Source organism: Vespula pensylvanica, chromosome 2 (assembly GCF_014466175.1).
Source record: "Vespula pensylvanica isolate Volc-1 chromosome 2, ASM1446617v1, whole genome shotgun sequence".
NCBI lineage: Eukaryota > Metazoa > Arthropoda > Insecta > Hymenoptera > Vespidae > Vespula > Vespula pensylvanica.
The window spans coordinates 16,332,798-16,345,317 of record NC_057686.1 but is presented as its reverse complement, the minus strand read 5'-3'; the positions used below and the strand labels follow the sequence as shown (position 1 = coordinate 16,345,317).

At 31.3% G+C, this 12,520-nt stretch overlaps 1 long non-coding RNA gene across 5 annotated transcripts in view; it reads right to left on the bottom strand.

Annotated features, from left to right (window-relative positions):
• Positions 1-12,460, bottom strand: part of LOC122627408 — a 14,157-nt gene extending 1,697 nt beyond the window's left edge. Inside the window, exons 1-7 of one of the 5 annotated variants that reach the window (XR_006326848.1) lie at positions 12,307-12,460; positions 7,878-8,078; positions 5,440-5,676; positions 3,481-3,725; positions 1,690-1,949; positions 1,351-1,560; positions 626-784 (exon numbers count right to left, since the gene is read on the bottom strand). This is a non-coding gene — a long non-coding RNA (uncharacterized LOC122627408). Of the gene's footprint in view, positions 1-625; positions 785-1,350; positions 1,561-1,689; positions 1,950-3,480; positions 3,726-5,439; positions 5,677-7,877; positions 8,079-8,676; positions 8,855-12,306 lie in introns of those variants that run through there. The other 4 variants (XR_006326849.1, XR_006326850.1, XR_006326852.1 and 1 more) reach the window with 4 other exon arrangements.
• Between the last annotated feature and the right edge of the window lie 60 nt (positions 12,461-12,520).

Here is a 12,520-nt window from a genome sequence, read left to right as displayed (position 1 = left end):
AGAGAGAGAGAGAGAGAGAGAGAGAGAGAGAGAAAGAGAGAGAGAGAGAGAAGGTGAAATAGAGAGAGAGAGCCTTTTTACCCTCTATAACATAACTTTGAAATTATACACATTTATATATCTATAAATTTGTGTGTGTGTGTGTGTGTGTGTGTGTGTGTGTGTGTGTGTGTGTGTGTGTGTGTGTGTGTGTGTGTGTGTGTGTGTGTGTGTGTGTGTGTGTGTGTGTGTGTGTGTGTGTGTGTGTGTGTGTGTGTGTGTGTGTGTGTCATGTTATTTAAATAGTATAAGTGTTACAATTAGTACGGTATAATCATTATTAGTATATTATAATATGAAAATTACTAAATATAACTATACTATTACTTTCAGTATAATTTATTATAACAATTACTTGATAGATATAATCATAGCATACTAATATTATTAATAATAATAAATATATTAAAACTTTCACGTTATTTTATACTTCTAGACAGGAAACAAAAATTCGTTTCTATAGAGGGCTCGAATGAAGGCCGTAAAAGAAGTAAATAAAAGAATTTAAAAAAAAATAAAATAAAATACAATAAAAAAAAAAAAAAAGAAACAATAAGAAAGTAAGATCATCATTTAAGGGACTTACAAAAGGAACGTATCTTCTTATCGTCGTTTTTCGAATCCCTCAGCTTTCCTCCACGATTTAACATTAATGATACTCAAGCGGTAGATGTCCCGTAAGGAGTCGTAAAGTTCGGGAAGGAAAATGCCTCAATTGTGAACGTCCAAGTTTCATGTCACAGACCTTTGGGGAGAGTAACAAAGAAAGAGAATGATCTCATTGTCAGCCATTTTCAACATCTCTCTCTCTCTCTCTCTCTCTCTCTCTTCTCTCTCCTCTTCTCTCTTCATCCTATCCTCTTCTCCCTCAAAACAGAAACGCGAACGACCACGTAATTCATGTCGACGAGACGACTACCAACTTTTATTTGGCTAGACTGGATGGCGCCTCGGCTCCGATAATCTGGCCATTACTGTGAAAGGGAGATACACTGAGAAGAGAAGAGGAGGATGAATCGCTCTTGTGTGTTAGGGCAAAACGAAAGCGAGAGAGAGAGAGAGAGGGAGAGAGAGAGAGAAAGAGAGAGAGAGAAAGAGAGAGAGAAAGAGAGAGAGAAAGAGAGACAAAGAGAGAGACAAAGAGAGAGAGAGAGAGAGAGAGAGAGAGAGCGAGAGAGAGAAAGAGGGAGTGGAGAGAGAATGATAGAGACAGAGAAAGTGCAAAAGAGAAGCAAAATGTGTGTACACATGAGAAAGAAAGAGAGAGAGAGAGAGACGAAGGAGATATCGATCCATTCAAATCCTTGCTACCGTCGCAAATAGATACATGGACCCATTTCATGTCCATATCTATCGATTGTATCTCGTTACGTTGCATAACAGGAATGAGCCGTCGTGAATTGCATCCTAGGACGATAGAATTATTCACTCTTGGTGATAAAGTTTCCGTTTACCCAAATGTATCTGCCACGCTAATGATCATCGTCCATAGAGTTTCTATGGAATAGAATTCTAGTTTACCTGAAATACATTTGAGGAAAGATTTAATCGAAATTATTAATGTATGTAAGTAGTATAATATAGTATATATATATATATATATATATATATATATATATATTGCTCCTGTGCATCATACATAATATATACCTAAGTATGTATATAATATGTATGTACGTACGTACGTACATATATATGTATCTATTCATACGATGAGATACCTAGAAAGTAATAAAGTGCCTTGACAGATGTAACGTGTTTGGAACTCGGCAGGTAACAGTAATGCACGCACATCATCTTGCAGAAATTGTATGCCTAGTGAGAGACATCACAGACATCACGTGCGACTTCCATAGTAAAACCCTTCAAACGTTTACGAGGACTTATTTAGGTATTGCAGGTATAAACATCTATATGAGAGAGAAATGGAGATAGAGAGAAATAGAGAGAAATAGATAGATAGAGAGATAGAGAGAGAGAGAGAGAGAGAGAGAGAGAATTATAAATAAATTAATCATATCAAAGTAATAAAACAATTTTCAGGCATAAGATTTATCACAAATCTCTATGTATATTTTATCAATGATCTAAAGAAAATATCAACGAATGGAGTAGATATATTGATAAAACGGATTCCATGGCAAGTTTAAGGACAATCCTGATAAAGGAGATAATTCGGGTAGGATGCTTTTGTCCTCGCGGAATAGCTATAAATTGAGATATCCTATCGGAAAGCGCGTCCTCCTCATTCCGCTAGACTGAATTCTGGAAATTCGTTTTGGTGAAATGACAAAAGAGAGAAGAAGGAGAAAAGAAAGATAGACAGATAGACAGAGAGAAAAAGAGAGAGAAAGAGAGAAAGTACGCTCAAAAATTCTACTTTTTCTTCTAATTTCCACTCTCTATTGTCCTACTCGTTCCATGTATGTCCGTCATTGTTTGTTATCTATGTGTCTAGGATCCCCAAACTCTCTAGAATAGAATTCTATTGATATTAAACTACGACGGTCAATATCGATAACATGCTATTCTTTCTCCTTTATAAATCCGATAAGCGAAAATTTAATTGATCTCGATCTCCAATCTCGTTTTTATTCTAAATGAAAAAAAAAAGAAGAGAAGGAAATAGTAATAATAATAATAATGGTTTTTAAAAATAGACAAATAGAAAAATAGTAAAAAAAAAAAGAAGAACGTCTTGAGGATATAACCTTCACCTCGGCAAATAGCTTTTGTCGTTACTCTCTATGTTATATTTAAATGTAATTTTATCGGTTTAGATATTCACGTTTTTATTTGCATAGCGAAAGCTGATAACATTTACATTTTTCTCTAATGACTATCGTTTGTATCGATCTAAAAATAACATTTTGCATTCTTGCAAAGTCCTATAAGAAAAATAATCCTTCGACTATTTTGTTTCTCTTTTATATTTTGATACGATTAAAATAAAATAAAATAAAATAAAATAAAATAAAATAAAATAAAATAAAATAAAAAGAAAATAGAAATTCCACATTTCTGTGAGTATATGAAAAAAACTTGATATGTAACATTTCATATAAAATAACGTTTAATGGTTCACGTTTTATTTTTAATGCTATTTCTTTTGTCATGGTATCAGCTATTTTAAAATATATTATTGTATATCTTTCCTGACACGTTCACATTATAATTTAATTCTCACCAAACAAAAAAAAACACAAAAAAAAAAAAAAAAAAAGTCATATTGAAGTCGTGTTAATAAAAATTCTCTTAACGAAGAGATTAATTTTCTTTTAATATGTTCGAAGCGTTTTTTTTTTTTTTTTTTTTTTTTTTAAAGCATTGAATCATATCGCTTGAAATATCTATTAATAGATAACAAACGGAGTGTTATGTATTATAATTGAATAACTGTAATTTCAGTATCGTCCATCTTCCATATCGTAATTCGCATACCTTCGTAAACACGTGGCGATATCATGTTAGATGCAGACACACAGACTGGATTCAGAAGTACGAAGGTGTTATGTACAGTGGTACAGTAGCTGTAGAACAGCCATTCATTTCATCAGGTTGCAGTCTGGTACTTGGGATAAGGAGTCTCCGACTTGAGATGTAAATTTAAGTGGATAGCACGCTCGATGGGATCAACACAGACTGCGTGGACGACTTCGAGAGAGTCTGCTTGCTTGCTTGCAACTCTGCAATATATAACAAGCTCAGAGTTATGTTGTAGGCAAACGTTTTACGACTACAATGAACGTTCCTCCGGTCTTTCGACTATCGAAATGAAGTAAGTACGTTTGCATGTAACTTGAGAGAAGATTAAACGAATTAATTAATCTAATAATTATCGTTCTTACATATCATCTAATCTAATCTCAATGATAGTGATTGAACAAGTACTTATCCAACCAAACGTAACGATTTAGACACGATACGCTAATTTCCAACTTTATTTTTCTTGTTTTTTCTCCTTTTTTTTTTTTTGTTATTGTTGTTGTTGTAAATTTTCAACAATTTCAGAACACTTTGTTTGCTGTAATAAAAACTTATTCGATTTGAAAGAGCGTAACGAATACTTTTTATACGAACTGGTATATACGAGAAAAACGTTAATTGGCTACTCGTTATTTTTCGCTTTGTACGATCAGGGGGATGAGTTTGAGGTCGGTTAGCGATGATATCGGAAAACAATCGAAAGCTTTACCCACACGATCACGTTTACGCTACACACACGTGTATATATATATATATATATATATTTGTGTATATATAGGAGTGTGTAAGTGCATATATACATTAGAAGATGTACAGAGAGCTAGAGAGCCAGAGTATACGTAGCGTATTCTACAAGCAAAGTGTCTCGTCCCTTTAACACGTGCAGTTTCCGTCTTCAAGACGATGAAGGGTCGAACTGCAAAAGGGACATCGCTCGCGCACAAACCTCAGCTTAATTTAGGTCGTATTTCCTTCTCCTCTAACGATACAAATATATATATATATATATATATATATATATATATATATATATCCAACTCTTTCTTTCCCTAGCCCGCGTGCAGCTCTGTCCTCGATTTTCTCTCGTTTCTTCTTTTCTCATGGGAAGGAAAAAAGAGAGAAAAAAAGCAAAAGGAAAAAAAAAGAAGAAAAACTTGCTTGGTCGGTCGGTTAAGAGAAAAAGGCGAACGATGGGAACGTTTGTACTGGTGGATATAAAATACAATCCCTAACAGGGAAAACTGGGACCAGTTTCGTATTTATCCAACTAGAACCGGACAACCTACGTCGTTAAGATAAGATTTCTCACATATTTTTTCTTCTTTCGTATATTCTGCTTTTTTTGAAAGAGGGATGGAGCATTTTAAACCAAACACGTTTCTAAAAGATTAATTTAGCGTGAAATTATCGGTCACGAGAATATTAAGACGGTGATTACGAGTAAAAATTTGCAAAAAAAAAAAAAGGAAGAAAAGAAATTAATTTATCGCTTAATATGGCAATGTAACATAATTGCACGGAATTACAATGAATTAATTTTGTCGAATTTGTTTTCACTCACGTTAGATCACTCTTATAATCACTTTTTACAATCAATTTTTTCTTTTTTTTTTTTTTTTGTTAATTTACTTTGATGATTCACTTTCACGATTGCTTCAATCATTTTCATGATTAAACTATGAAATAAGTAATTTAAATTAAAATAAATATCATACGAAAATATGAAAAAAAAAAAAAAAAGAAAAGAAAAGAAACGTCGATATACTAGTGTCTACTACTTGAACATCTAACGAATCATTAGGGATCTAATATAAAACCTAGGAATCAATTTTATCTTTAATCTGTGGCAGCAGTATATCGTCGGTAGATAGACAGCTCGTATATTTGTGCACGTGCGAGCCAGTTCATTAGTACCTGCTATTCGTGTTATTGATGCTCCGTTAGTTCCCTTATTGGCGTCCAGTTCGTGGAAAATATTTTGACCATTTCACGTTCTAAACGAATGTGTGAACTGTCTCTCTTTCCATCTATCTTTCTTTCTATTCTTCATGAATAATTCACTTTTTTCATTTCGTATAACACATGAAATGTTTTCTTTAACTTTCACTTTGTAAACAATGAGTTGATTTTATTGCTCGCATCAGAGGATAACTGAAAATGAGATGAAAAAATAAGAAACGCAATAAAAATTTGTATTTCTAAAAATTATGAAAAATCAAAGTCCGATATTTTTTTTTTTTTTTTTTTTTTTTTTTTTTTTTTTTTTTTTTGTTGAGAAAAAGAGAGAGGATAATGAAGGGATCCAAAGATTTACAAATATGAATCAATGACGCGAATGTCAAAGTCACACATTAATACGAAGTTGTGATGTGTCGCATACGAGATTACTATTACCGAAGATATCTGATCGTTAAATTATCCTTTCAAAAGCACGGATGCGAGAGTTAGCGTGCTAACCAACTGGAATTTGCATTTCCTACGAGCTATAACCGCAAGCTCGGGCAATCAGAAATACATTACGAGCTACCAGAAATATTCAGAACTTGACGATAATTTTCGTACCGAATTCGAATTAAAATTCGTAATAAAGAGGAGCGAGTGAGAAAAAGATAGGAGGAATGGGAAGAGGAATGAACGAAAAAAAAAGAAAAAGGAATATAAACGATAGCTCGTGCCACATTGGTTTTCTATGTAATCGTGAGAAATATCGGACGACAATTTCCGCCCAGCTTGATTAAAATTCCCATTTCGCCAAAGTGTTACCTATATATACATATATACATATATATATATATATATATATATATATATATATATATATATACATATATATATATATATACTATTTTCCCTTTGATAATTAAATTATTATTGATTAGATATCTCACACGTTTACGTATGAAACTTGAATGACGTTAATTAAAACTTATAGTACGTTTATTTTATGATTATTAATGCAAAACATCTTTGAATTAATGTGTTCTCTCTCTTGAAAAAGAAAAAGAGAAAAAAGGAAAAGAGGAATAGTTTACTTTCAGCTCGAATACTTTAAATTATTTATTTAAAGTAGTAAAAAAGAAAAGTAAAAATTAATAAAAAGGAAAAAAAAGGTACTCGGAAAAAAATTCAGTTTCATCTTAAATATATACTTCGTCGTTCATTCTCTCTCTCTCTCTCTCTCTCTCTCTCTCTCTCTCTCTCTCTCTCTCTCTCTCCCTCCCTCTCATCGTAAGTGCAATTAATAAATGGAAGCTTCCTACTCGTAATATATCAACCATTAATAACTCCTGAACTTTAAGTAGTCGGTTTCTTCTTTTTCTTTTCTTTCTTTTCTTTTTTTTTTTTTTTTTTTTTTTTTTTAAGTAAACCATATGGGTTTTTTCGTTCTACAGGATGGGCCAAAAGTTCTTAGACGATTATAAAAATCAATTAGTCTTTTCCTTGGATTAATTTTTTCACACTGCAATATTACAATCTAAGCTTAGGAACTTTTCACAATACGAAAAAAAAAAGAAAAAAAAAAAAAAAGAAGAAAAGGAAAAAAGTTTCGAAAAAAAAGTAATCGAATTTTTGACTTTGAAAATCGTCTAAAAACTTTTGATCTACCCTGTACAAACCGCATATGCCTTTTTGTTTTTTGATCATATAAAAGCTTGAAGAAAATACGACGAGTTGTTCTGAAGCTTTGTAACGTGCCAGATCGATGCAAGTAGTCGATCAATTCCAAGAAAACTTCTCGAGAATATATCTCAATTGTAAATTACATTATACACGAGCTGTTGATGTTTTACTTTCTTCTTTTTTTTTTCCTTTCTCTTTGCTTTTTCTCGATCAACTTGCCGAAGTATTACGCGTTGATGCGAACACGCATAAGTTTTTTGCCGATTCTCAAAAAAAAGAGCTACGATTCTTTCACCCAAACCGATCAAACGCACGTGGCTTAACTCAATAAAGTTTTTTTTCTTTCTTTCTCTAAGGGAGAAAACATATTGATATTTTTATTAATGTAACGATTCATTTAGGGAAGAAAAGAAATCAATAGCTTTCCCTTCGAGTTCCTAATAAAAGAAAAGAAAAAAAAATATCTCAGTATAATTTTTTTCTATACATTTACATATAATTCTTTTGGAATAATTCAAAGGACTGTGTGCATTATATTTTAATAATGGTACTTATATAAGAAAAAAACAAGAAAAAAAAGATTATACATGTATCATCGAAAAATTTCAAATACCGTCAAAGTTAAGGCGTTATCGATAATAAAACCAAAAAAAAAATAAAAAAAGAAAGAAAGAAATTCAAAAATCAGAGCTCGTTGTCAATGAAATTCTGTTCACAATCATCGTCAATACCTCGAAAATTAGGCAGACTCTCTCATCCTGTTCGAGAGTCAAACGGTTTCTCTACTTCACGACAGAGGTACTCGAGAAGCTCTCCTTTCTTCTCTTCAGAGTCCACGTTAACACGAGGACCACTCTCCGCTGTCTGTCTTACACGGTCCTTTACCTACTTCTCCTCTTTTGTGTTCCTGCCGATTCCAATTTGATGGCAAACTGCACAAATGACATATATTTATATATAGGTATATATATATATATATATATATATATATATACACACAATATACAGGCTCCATCAAAAGTTCCTACACCGAGTTTAAAAATCAATTAATCTTCTCCGAGATGTTTTTTTCATTTGGATTTTTTTCAGATTGTAAAACTGCAAGCCTAGAAACTTGTTTACTAGGAAAATGTTTACAAAATTAAAGAAGAAAAATTAATCTAAAAAAGATCTCAAAAAAAGAACAGGTAATTAATTTTTTAAATTATCAGACAACTTTTCCTACACATATATAATATATATATGTATGTATGTATGTATGTATGTATGTATGTATGTATGTATGTATGTATGTATGTATGTAAGTGTGTAAATAAATGTGTAAGTAAATAAAATCATTTAAAAATTAAGGAAATAAGATTCCAGTAAGGTAATTTCCTTTGAAGATGAAATTTGACGAAGTTTACGTAGGCAAGAAAATTTACTTCATTTTTAAAATGATACGATCTTGTGTGAGTGACTCGGGAGAAACGGAGTAAAAAGAACACAGGAGGCATTTGTACGCAGTCGATACGGTCTGTCTGACTCTACCTTGCAAGACGCACGAGTGCTTGTTGAGAAGAACGTGCCAAGAATCTGAAACATCTCCATAATACACGAACGGATGAAGCGGCAGTAAAGAAGGTAGGGAAAATAATGCCGATGGAGTTTTCGTCGTGAAAAATGCTATGCAATGCCAGATCGTATATTTCATCCCCGTTTGTATGAAGATTCGGCATGAAAAAAAAAAAAAAGAAAAGAAAAGAAAAGAAATGAAAATAATAAAATTCGAACAAACTCCTTGAGTATGTCCAAAAATTTCCTGAATTTAATTATAATACCATCAGCAATTAAAATAATAATAAATTCAAATGATCGTGATTCAAAGGAATTATTCTTTTTCACTCTCCTGTGAATCCAGACATTTTTCTTTCTTTTTTTTTTTTTTGTAGATAAGGAATGAAACGAAGCATTTCGTAATTGGTAAAAAGAAATCTAGTTAAAAATGAAAAGAACGTTAAAACTCATCAAAGCTCGAACAGATCTTTACTTCGTATTCCAATCAGATCAGCACTCATGGAATTCGCCGTTTCTTTTCTTTCCTTGAACGTTCTCTTCAATGCCACTATGGAACGCAACTAGAAAAATATCAAGGAACAACCCCCGTCAGTTGAAAGAAAGGGAAAGAAACCCTCCAAGAAGGTACAAAGTTTTATGGATTCACGGTCCTCCTTTTGTGAATATATATATATATATATATATACATACATACACACATACCTTTTCTATTACTGATTTAATGAAAATAAAATGGCGTTCTTAAGAATCTATACAAGATTCTTTGCAAATTTCTCTACAAATTTATTCGTTAAACTGTTATTTCATATTAGTCTCTAATTTGTATTTCAATTTTTGTGTATGAAAAAGTATCTGAAAAAAAAAAAAGAAAAAGAAGAAAAATAAAAAATATTTATCATAATCGTATTTGGAAAAAAGATAGAAACTATGCTGACAAGTTTCAAAAGCAGATCAACTTATATGCATATATATATATATATATATATATATATATATATATATATATTGATCTACCCTTTCGTGGTATTCGATCAAATCACACAGTAGGAGAAATACGAAAAGTTTCGTATAGGATTTTTAACGGCAGGCAACCCACGACAGGACGTCATGATTCCACGACAAACGCAGCAGTTGGCAAAATATGCAAGTGGTGTCGATGTTTACGGAGTCCTTGTTGTCGAATACTTCGCACTCGAAAACTCGTTTCGTGTTTCTACGAATATCGTATAGACTGTAGGAATAATATCAACCCTGTGCTATATAACTTTTCTCTTAACTTATCCCAAGCGAAAGGTTACACGTTAATATGTTGCCAGTTGTGATAAATATGTATGCGTATAGATCGCATATTATAACTACGTTAACTCTTTCTTTCTCAAATTGAAAATCATATCTTAAAAACGATAACTCATTACAATCTCTAGATCGCTGAATTTAATTGTTAAAATGAGAATTCCTATTAAATCCAATCTCAATCATTGTTATGGTCTCGTTATCATTAAACTCCACACTCGATGTTATAAACATTTTCCATTTCCACCACAAAACATCAAGGGTCAGAGTCATATATATGACTAACCAGCTAGCTATCTAACTCAGCCTCGTACGATACTCATCATCTCTAACCATAGTGTTACTTCCAGTTTGCATCGTGTATTTCACCATGAACAACAAGCAGTGCATTTCATGCTCTTGAATTTCAGGCATGCGCGATTTCTATCTACTACATGCGAATCATGTACACTCGACCTGTATTTCTATGGCACTGAAGTACTGTAACATTTGACAGAAGATTATTAAGAATTTAAGTTTCTATATCATGTCTTATTATTGAAATTTATTATATTTCACTCGTAGAACGTTATATATTCATGGAACTTGAGAAATATTAAAAAGACACTGTAACAAAAAATATATTACAAGTTCAAGCAAATATATAATTTTCAACATATATTAAAAATATGATAATGCATATATAAAATAGTCTGTTGTAATCTAAAATCAGAGAAATCAATTTCAAAGAACATAAATGTCTTCACTTTTGTATCTATGCGTAGATAGAACAAATGAATATTGTTAATAATTACATTAAAAATACTACTGTTAATATATACTGAAAATAAAATAACAGTAATCTATTGTAATATAAAAAATATCACAAGAATCAATTCAAAACAAAACATGAATGTTTTCGCCTTTACATTTATATATATATATGTATATATATGTTGCATCTATGTATGCAACAGAATACAAATAGTCACATTAAAAATACTATTATTAATATTATACTGAAAATGAAAAAAAAAATAATAATAATAATCTGATATGATACGAACTCAAAAAGAAATCAATCGAAAAAGCATAAAATATTTTCACTTTTGTATTCGCACATACGTACATAAATGCATATGTTCTGGATCGAACCTACATACAATGTATATATATACGTTTATTCCGTATAATCAGCTTACATCTCGTACGGCGAACACTGACTATGTGCATTGTATTTCCTATTGGGATATGTATGTACGTACATATATTATCGAGAAGTAGCATGTTTAACCAGACACGCACGAACACATACACGTTGGTTAATATCACAGTATTAGAATGTATCGATACGAGTATAATGTATATACACATTGATTAATTTAATCGATCTTTTTATTTGCATATTTTTTTTATACTCATTCGTAATTAACATATAAAAGTACGATAAAGAATGCTGTAACACAATATAATGTATGAATGGTACAAAGAACATATATACATATATACATATATAAATTCATCTTTAATTTTATACGGAATATATTATAATAATAAAAAAAAAAAAAAAAAAAAAAAAAGAATTGTTAACACATCGTTTGACGAGTAGTTAGTTCGTAACATATTCCATATCAAATATCAGTCCTTTATATCAGTACTTTACTCGCTTTTGTCCCATCAGATTTTCGGATAAACGTACTACATAGCGCTTCATCGATAAGCTCTTTGCTTCTCTTTCTATACCTCTTTATGAATTCTCGATACTTTATCCTCTTTTTCTCGTTCATAGATATATGCACACACACATACACATTATATTCGGTTTCTATTCTTCTTTAATAATGCCAGTCAGTAAATGTGTACTCTCGTGTACACGATGCAATATGACATATAATTATGTAAGATTTTATATATATATATATATACACACACACACATATATATATATAACTAAATCATCGCTCTTTGTAACTTATACAAAAGTTACAGGATCATTTACATATTTTAATAAGCTCTCATAATAATAATCGTATTATGAAATATTGCATGCCAATATTCGCTAAACGTGTGCATTCATTTACGAGAACGTAATTATCCAATAATAGACAATACAAATCGTTAGATCCTAATGATATTATTAAACTGATAATATAATGATGGTAATAATAATTAAAAAAAAAAATCGTACTTACAAAATAATCATACTTACATGCGTGCGTGCGTGCGTGAGTGCGTGCATGTATGTACGTGCTTACACATATTAAATTATCTGAATTTAATAATAGATAAAATATGGCGTTGAAATATAACGCTTAAAAAATAGGTACTTACAGTTACATGTTGATGCAATTTTGAATTGTCTTCAACGTTCGTTCTCTCGCAAAATTTTCAAATCGTCACTATCAGTTCATTATTCAATTCATCGATCAATGGTTGGTCGCACGTTCTTCATTTTGTATAGATACCAATCAGAATTTAAACTCTTAACGCATATACGAACAAACGCGTTAACCTGTACAGTAACACGAATTTTTATTTGTGAAAC